Source organism: Diospyros lotus, chromosome 4 (genome assembly GCF_014633365.1).
Source record: "Diospyros lotus cultivar Yz01 chromosome 4, ASM1463336v1, whole genome shotgun sequence".
Taxonomy (NCBI): domain Eukaryota; kingdom Viridiplantae; phylum Streptophyta; class Magnoliopsida; order Ericales; family Ebenaceae; genus Diospyros; species Diospyros lotus.
Genome location: NC_068341.1, coordinates 8,625,649 through 8,639,146, shown reverse-complemented (window position 1 = coordinate 8,639,146; position 13,498 = coordinate 8,625,649).

The window sequence follows — 13,498 nt, the reverse complement described above, 5'->3', positions numbered from 1 at the left end:
TGTGTAATTCTCTTTTATGGTTTTTAGGTAACGGTTATTCCTTTTCTTTTAAGGTAAATACAATTAAGATGATAAGTTCACATCACATGATATCAGGAAGAGCCATCTCAAGTCGCTAGGGCATACCTTAGCGGTTAGGATCGTAAACAAGTTGATCTCAAGGAGTTCTAGATTTAGTTGTTATATAAATGGTGCTAATCTCGTGTTCAAGTCTTGCTGTTAGATTTTGTGATTTACTTCATTTACAAAAATCTTAGAATTGAGATGCAGGACCCCTTAAGGTGAGGGACTTCACCTTTTAGTCGCAAGAAAGAATCATGTCAAACCCAGATAAAACATGAGAGTACTTGAATCACACACGGTTTGAGATGAATTTCTCAATTTATACATAGCCATCTAGATCATAATCTTTAATGAATTATTGATAACGATATTATTGATGATAATCTTATGAAGTGGTAGCCACACGTTCCCTTCTTGCCTCTTCAATCGTACTTGCAATGAAGACGGGGGCTTGCTCCCCCGGTCAATCTCCGATGATCAAGTCAAATCTCTCCCCTTAAACCGAATTCAATATATTTACTTAAATGGTATGCAGAAAAGAAAAAGAAGTCCCTTCCTCTTACCTCGCCTTCTCCTTTTAACCTTTTCTCGGGATAGGGATCATAGAGAGATTTTCGGGATCTCCTATTCGCTTTTCTCGGAGCCTTCCTGATAAGGACTTCATAATGGCATCCGTCTCCGAAGGGTTCGGGATAGCTGCTGCCTCCGTGACCTTCGGCGAGTTAGTCTGTTCCTACGGCCTCGGAGACTTCCTTATTGAGTGCCTATCCGATTGATGTGGTGATGCTTATTTGCTACGTGTCTTCTAGATCTAAGTGAGATGATCGCAGACGAAACTCCCTATTAGGAAACATGTGTCCTGGCCGCCACTGGATATCTACCCAGGGTATTGGCGTAATTGTGGGACCGAGGGCATTCTCCTCATCACTTGCCCCCCCACTTCTTGAGCTCTTTGGTTTCAAGGACTCGAGGAGTGGTAAAGCTCCCAAGGCTCCTCCTCCTAACTTCTTGTCGATTGATATCTATAAGGTCCGGAGAGTTGGTCGTATTTTTGTAACACCTCACCCTATACAGGCGTGTCACTATAAGGAAATTCGCGGGGTTTCTTTTTTTTTTTTAAAACAAAAATCCGATACTCGCGACGCCTGTGAGCACAATCTTCACATGCAGATGAAACACTCGTCGAAAAACTACAGCCGGCACCCGCGATGATCTTAAGGATAGTCTCCACATGCAGATAATAAACCCCGAGAGATCCAGTCTTACTTGTTTAGTTAACAATAACAAATCTTAACCGAACGAGACAATATAAACATAGCGGAATACTTAATTAATCAAAGTGACGTGGCCTACCACGTGTTACACACCAAAATGTTCCCATGCCGTCATATGTATACAACATCAATACTAATTATTACAACATCGTCAAGTGATATATAACATCAATGCTTCCAAATTTATATAACAACAATAACTATCAAACAAACACCACTGGCTCATCTGTCATGTCCTCGACCTCGCTATAGTCCCTGACTGGAACGTTGAATGTTCCAGGGGCATAACCCATGTTAGATGATAAACCATCTAAGTGAAGGTATGAAACAGTTATACAATGCGTGAAAGACATACGAGCATGGTATACTATACGACAACATGCAAGACACGTCTAACTCGAGATATCACCTTGACATACTTAATCCCTCGAATATCCCACTGTGGCACACGTTCACCTGGTCCAACGTTAATCCCTCGGGTGCACCGTCGTGACACCCGTACACCTGGTTTAACATTATTCCCTCGAGTACCCCAGTGTGACACTCGTTCACCTGGATTAACATTGTCCCAATCTCAAGTAGACCCCATACCGCCCCATATGGACCCAACGATGCAATTAGACTTGACCCCACATGATTTGAAAACTTACACGCCATGCACCAATATTTTAAAAATAAACAGTTAATGCAATATAGTGAATATCGACACAACAAATGTAAGTAAATGCCTTGTAAAATAAGCTAAGTCTAGGAGCGTACAATTACTCACAAGAACTCACCAAAAGCACTTAAAAACACTTTCGAGTCAAGATAAGGCTAAAATCAAACCACTCACCTTAATTTGGAAAAGTTCGAATTTTGCCTCGAAAAACGTGCCACACTTCAAAAATTATGTGATTCTTCTTCCAATGACCCAATTGATTCCTATTTCACCATTTAAGACCTTTGGAATCAATATTTCTATTTTTCCATAATTTCTCTATTTTTATTTATTTTTCAAACCTTTCTATCTTCGAAATTCATTAAAAATACCTAACATCAATTTTCACAAAATATTTTTCCATGATAATTCTTAAAATAATTTTACCTAAATTCTGAAATTAAAAACAAAGAAAAAACATACCTCACGCGCCCTCACGCGCCACCCAGAGGTCCTGCAAGTGGCTGCCACGCGCCGCCGCACAGTCTTCTTCTCCGGTCGTCTTCTCCGATTCCGACGACGTCCAACGCCCTAAATTCTTATAGGGGCTTGTAGATCTCTTCAAGGCGACCTCAATGGTGCCCTTGTTCGTCGGAAAGAGTGGCCGGAGGTGGGTTTAAAACCCAGTTCCAGGTCGCGGCGGCGGTGGTTCGATTTTTCCGGCCAAGCTTCCAAAACCCCTCCAAATCTATACCAAACGCTCCCAAATTTTCCAGAATCATTCCTTAGAACACTAAGAACAAAAGCCTCTTATCCTTGTGCCTCGATTCAAGCCCGAATGCCCTGAATTTCTCTCGATTTTTGAAGAAAACCCTCGGCCGAAAACCTCATTTTATACTCGATTTTTACCCGATTCCCCACCCTATCTTGCTCGTCCTTATCCCTTAAGCCCAAATCTAGCCTCTAAACCAATCGAGAAACACCAAATCAAGCGCTAGATCCCTCGAAAAATTCGGCCAAATCGAAAATATTTTTGGCCATCATTTCCGGTCACTTCGCCGCCGTGCTCGGCCAATGGCCACCCCCTGAAGCTTCATCATCACCTGCAGATCACCCTAGCACCCTTAGGCGAGCTTCCCGACGCCTCCAGAGGCGGCTGCCGGCGGCCATGTGCGGTGGTCGCGTTCCCACTATGCAAGTTTTTCAAAATTGCATTTTCACCCCCCTATTTTCTTCATTTGACATTTTGGCCCTTTTCTTTGAGTCCCTGATCTTTCTAAATATACCACAACGACCCTCAAGTTCTATATTTTCTATTTCCTTTTGAAATTTCTAAAAAATTCGTCGATTCGACCTCCCTCTGATATTTTGCAAAATTTGCACTTTTGCCCGAACTCTCCTAATTGCGTGCTTTTGACTTCAAACCTTTGAAAATCCTTGATTTTTATCAAATATCATCTAATTGTGCCATTTCTCCTCAATTGACTCATCTTAACTTAGTCATTCGTCTTTCGTTTCGAATATTGCACTTAGGCCCGAAACTTTGCTAAATATCATTTTGACCCATAACTTCAGAAATTCTCTTATTATTTAATACCGGGTATTACAATTTTTCTCTTTTTTTTCTTTGCGTGTGTCTAGAGGGCACGGGAGTCGATTGGTTTCGACGGCGATATCCCTTCCCCATGCGTTGTCCAAAGCCTTTTTGTCTTTTGAGCCCCGCCAGCCCGGGGTAATTAATGCCCATTATTGCTCGCCCTTTGGTCTCTTACGCCTACAATTTAAATAGGAACTCTCCACCCCCTTTACTTCTTTTCCCACTCGACTTTCCTTCAGCTTTAACTCTTCTTGTGCCGGTAAGCGTTTTCCCTTTTTTCGCATCTTTTTCTACTACCTTTCTGCTATGGCGATAATTGGTTCTGGGAAGTTCAACTCCGCCGGCGTAGAGCTTATTGAGTGGGAAAAGCACCCTGCCGCCTCTATTCCATGTCGATGGATGAGCCAGACGAAGTGTCAGTAGTTCAGAAAAAAATACAACGTCCCCGAAGAGTGGGAAGTGGAGTTCAATAGCCACCTGCGAGCGTGCCATCCCGTCGTTGGCTGCCTCTGCGTTTACAAGTGTGCTTTCGATAGGGGCTTTCGACTTCCCCCCGAGGAAGAGTGATGTCCTTACTTCAACATCTTACCATCGCTTCCGCCCAGCTGTCCCCCTTCGGATGGCGATATCTGATGGGCTTCCTCCTTATTTGCCATACCGGTAAGATTGAGCCATCCGGGGACCTCTTCGACTACTTCTTCACAACCAATCGCGACCCAGGGGGGTGGATCTCCATCTCCCCTCGAATCGTGAAAGACGGCCACCTCCTCGCCTGCAAGGAGCGCTCCGAACTTGAGATTTCTGCTTCGACGCTCATGCAATCTGGTGGGTTGAAAGATTCTAATGATTGGAAAGAGCGCTTCGTCTTCGTCCGCCTTAGGCCATTCGGCTCTTCTCAAGAAATCTGGTCCGTCTGCAATGAGTGGACTCTAGATACCAAACACAAGCGTCCGAGCGTCGAGACCATCAAAGATTCCGCCAGCCGACTTATGAAGAACAACTGGAACTGGGAAGAGGGATGGCTTTCCAATCCCAGCCTTACCAAGGCGGGCTTAGACAGCGAAAACTGTGAGCTCTTCTTCCTTCATCCTCTTCTTTACTCCCTCTTCTTCCTTTTTTTGTATTTGATTTTTATCGTTATCTCATTCTCAATTGAAGAGCTCTGGGAGATATCGTATTCTCCTATCACCGGGGGAATGATTTTGGACTTCCTCGGGAGTAAGGGCCCCTCGGCACCTCCCAGCAACCAGAGGATGTCGGAGAGGGCTATACCTTCCGGGCGAGCCTCGGAGAGCAAGAAGAATAAGAAACCCTCAACACCTTCTAGGTCGCGGAGAGTGGTGGAGGGAGATCCTCGGACCTTCCAAGAGGCTTCCAAGAGCAACGCCACTGGGGGTTCGGGGGACCCATCTTCTGAACCCCTCGCTTCTCAGACCAGAGACCCCCCGAATGCGCAGCAGAAAACCTTTACCGTGCCTGCACCCCCGCCAATCCCTTCTGAAGATGATTTGGCAACCATCGCACAGGTACTTGCTGCAATTCGTACAGAGGCACAGAAAAAACAAACATTGGCAGGTACGAAGTCCACTGCCACGTTTCCCAGCATCCCTATCAGTTCGGTTTTTAAATGAATATTAACGCCATTAGTACCAACGGGGCGTTCAGAGCTGACGGGGGAGGCTTCGCTGGAAGAGGCTTCAGCGTTATCAACGAAGGAAATATTAGCACTGTGGACGAAACGCCGCAGGACAGAGACCACCTCCCCGGCTGCCACTCCGTCCAAACTTTCGGCTCCTGAGGCCACCAATGCTCCCTCAACAGCTCTGACCCTACCGAGCACCCTACGAACCTCGAATGAAACCGACCACTGCGCTAAGATTCTGAGGGTATGATCGTGTTCCTTCCTCTTTTGAACCCCCCCTTTTTTTATACGAGTGAGTCTTAACCCATGTTCTGTTTTCATTTCCTCAGAACCTTACCGGGTTCCAAGGTTTGGTCTCTCGGTGAGAATCCGAACTTCGCGCCCGGATCACCTCCCTGGAGTCCGAGGTCGAAAGGCTCCGAGGGCTTGAGTCCCTCTCCTCCCAACTGTTGAGTCTTGAACACCGCGTTCATATTTTGACCAAGTCTGTTGAGCTGGCGTAAGAAGATGCCTGACTCACCAACGAAGCCGAAGCTCAAGTACGCGAGGATCTGGAGTTAGTCCAGAAAAACATGCTTGAGGCTAATCAGGCCAATTCCCGGCTTGGGGAGGAACTGGACGCCACGAAGGGTGTTAATACCCAGCTTCAGGAGGATATAAAAAGGCTTACTCTAAAGCTGAAGGAGGCCAAGAAGGGATAGGTCGAGGCGCTGGAGTCTTATTCCCGGTGCAAGGAAGACCTTCGCACTGCTCATGTCCAACTCCAATCCGCCCTCAAGGATGCCCAAGTGGCTTTTCAAAATGGTCGTGAGGATTTTCGAAGCTCCGAAGCTTATGCCGCGGAGCTAGAAGAAGTTCTTCGGGGCGGGTTCGAGCACATGAAGAAACTCGTCAAAGAGCGCTTCCCAAACCTGGATGTAGACTCCATCCCCTTCGATGTTGCTGCCGCCTTGTCCTCTTTAGAGTAGATATTTTTGTATTCAAACATGTTGCCGCAATAATAATTTTTTTTTATTTTTCGCATGATTTTCTTTTGCTACTGCCTTTTTGTTGTCTTCTCAGCTTTTTATCGAGAACAAGAAAAGACCGTTGGGGATCAGGCTTGATCCTTCATTTTTGCCACCCCTGTTTATTTTATTCATCGCAGAACTTGATCTTGCCATTTGCTCCGGCCCCCCAAGGATCACGTTTGATCCCCGTATCGTCTTCGAGGGGTTGAGCTTCGGGAGGGTCATATCTAATCCTTTTATATCCGTCGAAGGTTTAGGCCTTTCGAGGATCATATCTGATCCTTTGTGTTTGCCGAGGGTTCGGGCCCCCCGAGGATCACATCTAATCCTTCGTTTTTGCCAGGGGTTCGGACCCCCCGAGGATCACATCCGATCCTTCATTTTTGCCAGGGGTTCGGACCCCTTGAGGGTCGCATCCAATCCTTTGTTTTTGCTGGGGGTTCGGGCCCCTTGAGGATCGCATCTGATCCTTCGTTTTTGCTGGGAGTTCAGACCCCCCGAGGATCACATCTGATCCTTTGTTTTTGCTGAGGGGTCTAGCCCCGTTGGGAGTATGTCAAATCCTTCTTTTTACTTAGATGTGCCTTCCTGGGTCTTTGGAAACGACGAGTTTTTACGCATAGGAGAAAAAATGAATTTATTCCTGAATAGTATACAAAAGCAACAAAGAAAATACTATTGCCAAGACATGTAATAAAGAATTATTACTAACAGATCATGTGAAAATAATAAGGAATTATTACTGATAGAACTTTCTCAAGTTCTGCACGTTCCACGAGTTTTTCACCGGTATACCCTCAAGGGTCTGTAGTTTGTAGGCACCAGGGCTGAGAACTTCTGTCACTTTGTAAGGACCTTCCCAATTTGGTGTTAACTTATTTGCCTCCCAGGCTCCCCGAACATCTGCTCGCCTTAATACCAAATCTCCCGGCAGGAAATTTCGTGCCTTTACTTTTCGATTGTAGTATCTCTCTATGCGCTGATTGTAAGCAGCTTGTCGAATCTTCACCTGATCACGAAATTCATCAAGGAGGTCCAGGTTGTCCCTTAAATTTTGTTCATTGGATTCAGGGCTGAACAGCTCTACTCTCAGCGTAGGTACCTCGATCTCAATTGGGATTAACGCTTCCGAACCGTAGCATAGTCTGAAAGGAGTTTCTCCTGTGGAAACCTTCACCGTGGTTCGGTAGAACCACAGGATGCTCGATAGTTCTTCCACCCAGCTACCATTCGCCTTATCCACTCTCGCTTTTAAACCGCGCAACAAAGTCCTGTTAGCGAGCTCAATTTGGCCATTGGCCTGAGGATGGGCTACCGAGGTGAATTGCTGCCTAATTCCCAACTCCTAGCACCATTCCTGAATAGACCGATCAGAAAATTAAGTGCCGTTGTAGGAGATTAGTATTCGAGGAACTCCGAAGCGACAGACCACATTCTTCCATAGAAATTGCTTCACCCGCTGAGCGGTAATAGAGGTCATTGCCTTAGCTTCGACCCACTTTGTGAAATAATCGATCGTAGCCATGATATACTTAACTTGGCCAGCCGCTAGGGGAAAAGGCCCTAGGATGTCAATACCCCATTGAGCGAAGAGGCAAGGCGTAGCCAGATGAGCTAGTGCGACTGCCGGCACATGGACCAGATTAGACGTTTTCTGGCATCGATCGCAAGTCCTGACTAGCTGCTCCGAATCTTGTACCATCGTTAGCCAATAATACCCCTGTCGCAGAGCCCTTTGACTAAGAGCCCGAGCCCCGATATGGCTTCCACATATGCCTTCGTGAATCTCTCGTAGGATATAATCTGCTTCGCGGGGTCAGATACACTTGAGCAGTGGTTGTGAAAATGACCTTCTGTATAGCTCCCCACTAACTAACACAAAATTTCGGGCTTTTCGTTTGACCTCCCGAGCCTCCGAATCGTCTTCGGGAGTTTTTCTTCTCTCAAATATGACAACAGAGGGTCCATCCAGCTGGGCTCGTCCTCTACACATAACTGATCCGCGACTTCTTCGATACTCTTTTGCGGAAGAGACTCGATCCGAATTTCTCAAGAGCTCGTAGGGAAAGAGGAAGAAGCGATTCGGGACAACAGGTCCGCCTCCGTGTTCATAGCCCGAGGGACGTACTCCACCTTTACGTGATGGAAACGCGCCATCAGCTCTCTGACCATGGCCAAGTATCGTGCCATGTGACTTTCTCGAGCTTCATACTCTCAATTCACCTATTACACCACTAAATTAGAATCTGAACTCACCTCGACATTTTGAGCTCCCAACTGTTCAGCCAACCTCAGACCAGCCGACAAGGCCTCGTATTCCGCTTCGTTGTTAGACACTCGGAATTCAAAATGTAAAGCATAAGGCCATATTTGTCCTTCGGGACTCTTTATCATTAATCCTGCTCTTCCACCCCTCGAGGTCGAGCTTCCGTCTACTGTCACCAGCCATGGTCTCTGATTTTCTTCAGCGCATTCTGGAGCTCCTATCCCTTCGGCAATAAAGTCTGCCAACGACTGTGCCTTAATAGCCGGTCGCGGCCTATACTCAATATTGAAGGCGGTGAGCTCCACTGCCCACTTCAACATCCGCCCTGAAAATTCTGGTTTGCTAAGGACCTGCTTCAAAGGTTGATTAGTAAGTACTATAATCGTATGAGCTTGAAAATAAGGTCGGAGTTTCCTTGCCGATATTATCAAGGCGAAAACCAGTTTTTCCATAGGAGGATACCGGACCTCAGCTCCCGTCAACCGCTTACTCGCATAATAAACAGGCCTTTGGATCTTATCTTCTTCTCGTATCAGCACCGAGCTTACAGCCTCATTGGCCACTGCCAAATATATATATATATATAATGGTTCTCCTGGCTTCGGCTTGGTAAGAATCGGGGGCGTGGCCAGGTGCTCCTTCAGTTTTTCGAAAGCTCTCTGGCATTCAGAATTCCATTCGAAGTTGTTTGCTTTTGATAAGACCTTGTAGAAAGGAAGGCCCTTTTCTGCCAAACGAGAAAGGAATCTGCCTAGGGCTGTCATCCTGCCCGTAAGGCTCTGTACCTCTTTCACACTCCTCGGGGTTGGAATATCCATGATAGCTTTAACCTTCGCAGGGTTCACCTCAATCCCTCGGTGGTGTACTATGTAACCCAAGAACTTTCTTGCAAAAATGCCAAAAGCACATTTGATAGGATTAAGTTTCACATGGAACTTACAAAGGGTCTTGAAGCACTCCTCCAAATCCTCTGGATGATACTCTGCCACCAGGCTTTTTACCAGCATGTTGTCAACGTATACCTCCATATTTCTCCCGAGCTGGTGTTGAAAAAGCTTATTTACTAAGCATTGGTAAGTGGCTCCTGTGTTCTTCAAACCAAAAGGCATTACGGTGTAGCAGTAGGTTGCATTGTTGGTAATAAATGTCGTCTTCTCCTGGTCCTCTAAGTGCAACGGAATCTGGTGATATCCTTGAAAAGCATCCAAGAAACTCATGAGTGAACAGCCAGCAGTTCCATCGATTAGGACGTCAATCCTCGGGAGTGGGTAGCTATCCTTCGGGCGGGCCTTATTAAGATCGGTGAAATCGATACAAAGTCTCCACTTGCTCTCCCCTTTGGGAACCAACACGACATTCGCTAACCAATCCGGATAATCCACCTCCCGAATGTACCGCGCTTCTGTCAACTTTGCAACCTCCTCCTCGATTGCCCGAGCTCTATCTAGGGCGAAGCTTCGCTTCTTCTGCTTGACAGGCTAAAAGCCCGGTTGGATCCCCAATCTGTGTGTCATTACCTCTGGATCTACTCCTGGCATGTCTCGAACAGTCCATGCGAAGATGTCCGCATACTGTCTAAGGAGTGTTACTATCCGACTCCTCAGCGGGTCTTTTAACTCCATACTCACTCTTACGCATCGGTTTGGGCAATCTTCTTCCAAAGGTACTTCTTCCAATTTGTCCACCGGCTCTACTGTTTTGGGATCTTCGGGTCCTTCTAGTAAGAAACTGACCTCCTTTGGGGGGTCCGTTTGGGGGCCCGGAACGTCCCTTTGCGACCCTGCTTCTCTATCCTTTGCAATGCCTATAGAGGCCATATAACATTCGCGAGCTAAGCGCAAATCTCCCCGTACTTCGCCCGTCCCCCTATCTGTGGGAAACTTCACCATCATATGATATGTGCTTGGAATGGCCCGAAGGGCATTGAGACCAGATCTTCCTAGAATCATGTTATAGGCTGAAGGCACGTCTTCCACCAGGACATCTAGCATAACTCGAGAAGTTCGAGAGCCTCTCCCTACCGTCAATGGGAGCTAAATGATCCCTTCTGAATATACGGCCTCACCATCAAATCCCACCAAAGGGACCCTCGCTGTCCTCAACTGCGTTATTTCGTACCCCATGCCTAAGAAGGCCTGCCGATACAAGATTTCTGAAAAGTTCCCTAGATCCATGAGGATCCGCCGAAGCTCCCATTTCCCGAGCTCGGCTGTTATTACTAGAGGATCATTTCGATTCGGGTATCTCGGGAGGTCACTATCTGAAAAAGAGATTGGATCCACACTCCTCGATCTTTTCAGCCGGACGCACCACCTCCTTCACCCTTCATGACCGGAACCTCCCCTGCCGCGAGTGTATGGAATACCGGAGGCTGAGGATGATCGTCTTCCCCCTGATGCAATCTCTCTCGCTGAGCCCAATCTCGATTATCCGCGCGGTCCCTCTTGGGGGGGGCTCCTTGATCGCGACCGCTGGTCCTTCCTTCTCTGAGAATAGCCTGCTTTGGCCACGTAGCTCTTCAGGAAACCCCGATTGATGAGCTCCAGGATCTCCTCCTTTAATTGGTGACATTCCTCCGTATCGTGACCATGGTCTCGATGGAAACGACAATATTTACTTCGGTTCCTTTTGTCGGACGGCGCCTTCATCGGTCGAGGCTTTTTTAAGTAGTCTTTACCCTCAATAGTAGTAAGGATATCTTCCCTCGGGGCATTCAGATGAGTAAAACCACCCGAATCCCACCGAGGACGATGTTTTTCCCTTCGGTCGGCACTCTTCATTTCCTCAGGATGCTTCTTTTTATCCTTCTTCTCCACATGCTCCGCCCTCTTAGCCTGCATGACCTCTTCGGCATTTATGTACTTCGTGGCCCGGCCCAATATGTCCGTGAACGTAATCGGGAGCGTTTTGGCTAATGACTAGGCGAAAAGGCCGGGCCTCAGGGCGTTCTGGAACGCCACCATAGCTACGCTATGGTCAAAGTTCTCTATGCTCAAGGCCTCCATATTAAAACGTGAGACGAAGTCCTTCAAGGGCTCTCCTTGATTCTGCTTCATACTTACCAAGGCCATGGTGGACCTTCGATGCCTCCGGAGATGTGTAAAATACGCTAGAAAGCTGTCTCGGAGTTGCGAAAAACTTACGATGGAATGATGAGCCATATTTGAATACCAAGGGCGTGCATGCCCCTCGAGGGTGGCCAAGAAAACCCTACACCACATTGCGTCTGAAGCGTCCTGTACCATCATGTGAGAGGTAAAGAGATCAAGGTGATCCATCGGGTCAGAGGTCCCCGCATAAGGCTTAATGGCCGGAATGCCGAGACGCTTCGGTGGTATGGCTGCCATGATCTCCGGGCTATGGGGCTGATTTATCCTTGCTCCCTGAGCCTCTCCAGTCTTCGGCTTCAGGGCGGCCATCTCCTCCTCTAGTTGCCGCAATCTTCTTTCCTGCCCCTGCTGCACAAACGACAAGTCAAAAGACTCAGCCGCCTCGTCATGGCCATCATCTTATCCTGTCATCCGTGGATTCTCATCCCGTCAATAGGACTTCTCCTCTCTCGGGGGCTCGTGCCTTTCCTCCGCCCGAGAATGCTGGGCTTGCTGATGCTGGGGATCCAAAAAGCCCATGAGTAACTCTGTCAATCGTTGCACTTGACCTTCTAGGAGCGCTATCTGATCAGGTGGAGGCGGAGGGCCCTCCGGACTTCGATCCCTCCTCGGGAGGCTTCGGGGTGGGTTCTGCTGACTTGGCTCTGGAACAGGGTTGCCCCTCGCGGCCCGAGATTGCTGTCTTCTTGTTGCCATTCAAGGCAAAAAAGGGAAAGATTGTCTCCACCTGCTGCACTGGAGAGACAGAAGAGAAGAATGTCGGGCCCCACGGTGGGCGCCAATTGATGATAATCTTATGAAGTGGTAGTCACACATTCCCTTCTTGCCTCTTCAGTCGTACCTGCAATGGAGACGAGGACTTGCTCCCCCGGTCAATCTCCGATGATCAAGTCAGATCTCTCCCCTTAAACCGAATTCAATATATTTACTTAAATGGTATGCAGAAAAGAAAAAGAAGTCCCTTCCTCTTACCTCGCCTTCTCCTTTTAACCTTTTCTCGGAATAGGGATCATAGAGAGATCTTCGGGATCTCCCATCCACTTTTCTCGGAGCCTTCCTGATAAGAACTTCATAATGGCATCCGTCTCTGAAGGGTTCGGGATAGTTGTTGCCTCCGTGACCTTCGGCGAGTTAGTCTGTTCCTACGGCCTCGGAGACTTCCTTACTGAGTGCATATCCGATTGATGTGGTGATACTTATCTGCTACGTGTCTTCTAGATCTAAGTGAGATGATCGTAGGTGAAACTCCCTATTAGGAAACATGTGTCCTGGCCGCCACTGAATATCTGCCTGGGGTATTGGCGTAATTGTGGGACTGAGGGCATTCTCCTCATCACTTATATGCTTTGTCCATTATAAAATACTAACAACTTTGATATCTTGTGATTGACTCTAGGACAAGAAGTCGTCGGGATTTTGTTCTTTTTATTTATCTCAACTTGTTGATTTAATCTCAATCTTTCCTTCCTTTATTAAACCTTGGGCGACCTATATTTTATGGATTACCAAACAAGGTCAAAGTCTGACTCTCCTCCCCACGCCTCGTTTAGTGGCTAATTTGGGTCACCTAGCTCGATCCAACCAGACCCCAATTTCTTCCCCTTCTTTGGGCTGGGCCCTTTAGATTTAGGTCATGTTACCTCATTTCCTCTTCTTCTGTGATCCATTCTTGAATATTTATGGATCATAACCGAGAGTGGTTTCTATAGGCTGCAAGTTGTCATTTTCTGGGCTCTTAATCTTATGCTATCTTGCGGCCCACTAAAGAGCCACAGGCTTCCAAAAGTCTGAAAGTAAGGCAAAAATCCATTTTTGTTATACATTTCGTCCTTGAATAAGTGCTCCTGTGCCTTCTTTATCTAACTCAGGATTCATCATGAGTATAAAACACTCAAT